Genomic DNA, 4,553 nt, shown 5'->3' with positions numbered 1-4,553 from the left:
AAGCCCATCACTAAGAAAAAGATGGAGCAAGTAAGAGAGCCCATTCATGGAGCTCAAGAAGCGCAGGAAGCTCATCACCATGAGATCCCGGAGATGCCTCATATGCATTTTCCTCCACAAAACTATTGGGAGCAATTCAACACCTCCCTAGAAGAATTAAGTTCCAACATGGGACAATTAAGGGTGGAACATCAAGAGCACTCCATCATCCTTCATGAAATTAGAGAAGATCAAAAAGCAATGAGGGAGGAGCAACAAAGACAAGGAAGAGACATAGAAGAGCTCAAGGACATCATTGGTTCCTCAAGAAGGAAACGCCACCATCACTAAGGTGGATTCATTCCTTGTTCTTATTTCTTCTGTTTTTTCATTTTCTCTATGTTAAGTGCTTATCTATGTTTGTGTCTTCATTACATGATCATTAGTAGTTAGTAACTTTGTCTTAAAGTTATGAATGTCCTATAAATCCATCACCTCTCTTAAATGAAAAATGTTTTAATTCAAAAGAACAAGAAGTACATGAGTTTTGAATTTATCCTTAAACTTAGTTTAATGATATTGATGTGGTGACAATGCTTCTTGTTTTCTGAATGTATGCTTGACCAGTGCATATGTCTTTTGAAGTTGTTGTTTAAGAATGTTAAATATGTTGGCTCTTGAAAGAATGATGACTAGGAAACATGTTATTTGATAATTTGAAAAATCATAAAAATGATTCTTGAAGCAAGAAAAAGCAGCAAAGAACAAAGCTTGCAGAAAAAAAAGGGCGAAAAAAAAATAGAAAGAAAGAGAAAAAGCAAGCAGAAAAAGCCAATAACCCTTAAAACCAAAAGGCAAGGGCAAATAAAGAGGATCCCACGGCTTTGAGCATCAGTGGATAGGAGGGCCTACAGGAATAAAATCCTGGTCTAAGCGGCTAAACCAAGCTGTCCCTAACCATGTGCTTGTGGCGTGTAGGTGTCAAGTGAAAACTTGAGACTGAGCGGTTAAAGTCAAGGTCCAAAGTAAAAAAAGAGTGTGCTTAAGAACCCTGGACACCTCTAATTGGGGACTTTAGCAAAGCTGAGTCACAATCTAAAAAGGTTCACCCAATTATGTGTCTGTGACATAAGCCAGCTATGTAGCTCAACTCTTCCCACATAACAAGCTTCTCATTTCTATCATGCGCACCATAAACCAAAATAAAAGCACAGTTGTAATTATTCTTCAGTATAACCCCTTCAACACATAACCATCGTTCTCCTTTATAAGAATTCCTAATTTTAAAAAAACTCCTCATCCCATATTAGTAGCAGCCCACCAGAAGCACCAACAGACTCAACATAATCCCAACCCGCACAACCATGCCTCCAAATTTTTGAAACATCAAATCTAGACACCAACTGCCTCTTAGTCTCTACTAAGCCTAGCATGTTCAATCTACACTTTTTCTTTAGGTCTTTTACCATCCTCAGTTTTTCATCACTCCTTAACCCCCTAACATTCCATGAACTAAAGATCATTTTAGAAAATTATTGCACACCTTTTTTTGGGTTTTGGGTCTGCTTCGTCTTGCTTTTGCCTTCTGCTTAGCCAATCTTCTCTTTTGAGCAATTTCTTCATTCCGCTGTTGGAGAATTGTCATGATGTCGTCTTCTTCATCATATAGCTCTGCTCCGGACTCCTTTGCTAGTTCCCAAGTCCTTCTGTTCTCTATCAATTGCTCTTCTAGTTGTGAATGCTCAATATTACTTGCAACATCATTGTTTGGCTGTGCGCTGTCTCCCTCACTGGCCTCATCATCACCGTACTCTTCACCGTTGTTATGAATCTGTGTTCTTCCTCCCCGAGTCGCTTCAACTCCTCCACCTACATTAGTACCGTGTTTATAAATTCGACCAACTCTTCTAGCATCCTCGCCAACATTGTGTCTGTCGTTATACGTGTATTCAACCCCGTGGTTTTGTCGTGCCTGTTCAGCACCTCCATCCATATCGTTCCTTCTGCCAACCCCTTTCACCATTGCAGCTTTTTCGCTTCTACTCTCCCCAGCCCCATTATCATTGGTTAAGCCTAGCACACCAACCGAGACCTGTACATGGTCTTCCAGCTGAAGAACCGGTCTCGTTAGCCTTCCTTCCCCACTTCCTTCAGGCCGTTGTCCTTCACTCAGGATTGGTTCTCCTTCATCCTCCAACTGAGGAGCACCCAGCTCGGGTGAAAGTCCAACCCCGGCTTCCTCATGGCGGTCTACTCCCGTGCAAGGATCTGGATGTCGCCACGTGGAGTCGTCGTCTCCCAGGCTGCGCATCGCACCACGCAAGCCTCCTGCTAGGTCGGGGCGCTCGAAGGCAGCAGCAGCAGCAGGCGCGTCACGTAGCTAGATCCGTCTCCCAGCCCGACCCGAACGCGCTCCACCCGGCCCACCAGGGAGTGCCGCGCCCATGTCCCCAGGATGCATGGAATCCTTGTAGCTTGGGCCTTCATGAGCCAAACCAAATTTGCTTTCTTTTTTGTCTTCAGTGGGCTTACAATTTGGGCCACCCATTTTGCATTTTGTATTGTCCTTAACCCGCCCATTAGTAGTAAAAGAATATTCCCACGACACAGTTCGTTCAGACTCAGCCTCATTGCTCTCCTGACATCCCACTAAATCCGCTAATCCATGAATAGCATCATTATGGGGATTATAAGTTACCAATTCCATTTTTTTGTGCCTTAAATATTCATAACTCCACTCATTCAAAATTATTTCTGAATTTACCAATCTATCCTCGTCTTCAACCTCATTCCACCATCCCTCCATTACCACCTCCGCAGCTTGATCTGTACAGTTTGTTGGATTTGTCATCCTTTTCAACCGAATGGCTATATCATCACTGCCCTTTTCAGTTGACATCTTATGTTGTTCATATCTAACCGCAGCTTCTCGCACCGTTTCCAACTTACATTCCTCTCCATATGTTTCACAGCCCACCTCTTTTATTAGGACATCAAAACCACTAGTACCTATCGTGATATGGACCCATTCATTGATCATATCCATCAGACAAGTATCAACTTGAACTCGGCCGACGCTAAAGGAGCTGCACGATTCCGTCTCTTTATCGCACTTCACCACGTTACTCCATTGGCTTCCTAATAATTTGAAGGTGTCCACAGACCACGCATGTAGCGGAACCCCGAAACACTCCAACCACACTCTTCGAGTTTCACTTTTCTCCGACTCGTCCCACCTCCATACACTATGAAACAATTGTAGAAGGCTATTCATTTTGAAAGTGTAAGTCTCTTCCGCATTCAATAGATTGTCAAAGGTCAACAGAGCTTTATATGCTCCCATTTCACGCACTTGAATAACTTGTGGGAAATTCTTTGCAACCGAATCCTTTAATGACCTAAAGTCAATAGCCTTTGTCGATCCACCGACAAGGCTTTTCTGCAACTATTCTAAATTTTCTTTTGCCACCGCCACCTCGACCTTCTTCGTCCACCCATTTCCATGTGAATCCTGAACTATTTTCTCTTTCGCCAATTCTTTAGTAGAGACAATTGAAGTTTTCTGACTCGCTTCTCTTTCCGGTGGTCTCTGCCAAGCCGTAGTAGTTCGAATGTATTCCCTTTGCTGTACTTTGTTTGTGTCCCTCGTATCCGACACTCTCCTGTATTTAGCTTCCCCCACGAAAACAATTTTACCTCTCAACTTCAGTCGATTCATGTCTGTTATGGCCTTCAAGGCTCCGCCTTTCGTAGTGTACCGAATGAACGCAAAGATGTATAAGCTGCCATTCTTCTGTTTTCTTGATAAGTATATGTCATTTATACGTCCAGTCTAGCCAAAAAGATGGAATAATTCCCTCTTCGATATGTCTTCAGGGAGATTATCCACGAAAATTGAAAAAGACTCGTTCTCTAAGCGTCTATACTCTTCTCGGTTCCAAATTCTAGGATCCTTGATCTGACCTATCGTTCTACCCCTCCCGGTGTTTCCCTCCCACACACTCTCTCTAATTCTCTCTCTACCTCTCATCTCTCTCTACCTCTCATCACTAAATGAGACATTTCTTACTCTATTGTGGACAAATACTAAAATATATAACAATTAAGTTCACATGAATAATAGTATAATACTTCAAGACTCCAACCTTTATATATGTTTATTTCTCTTTTAAAATTTTGATTGATTATCGAGCATTGTTAGCAGAATTTGACTGGACTGATCGGTTCAACCGGAAAACCGATGAACCAGATCTTATATCAGTTTAGTTCGGTGTTTGGACTGTACAAAGAGTCGAACCGGTGTGAATCGGTCAAACTCGATGAAACTGGTCCGACTGAACCGTTTGGGAGTGAAAATTTTTTAAAATATTTAAAGTGGGGTTCAAACCCCTGCCCTCAAGGAAACTAAAAGACTCCACAACCACCAGGCTAACGTATTTTCTATAAAAATTTATGCAAATTATAATACATATAGATATCTTTTATCAAATAGTTTACTTTTATTTAATTTATTTTAATTTTAATTATAAACTCACTCATTTTTAAATTAATTATATTTTTATTTAACAATAATG

This window comes from Arachis ipaensis, chromosome B09 (assembly GCF_000816755.2).
Source record: "Arachis ipaensis cultivar K30076 chromosome B09, Araip1.1, whole genome shotgun sequence".
In the NCBI taxonomy this organism is placed as follows: Eukaryota; Viridiplantae; Streptophyta; class Magnoliopsida; order Fabales; family Fabaceae; genus Arachis; species Arachis ipaensis.
This window is presented reverse-complemented; position numbering follows the sequence as displayed.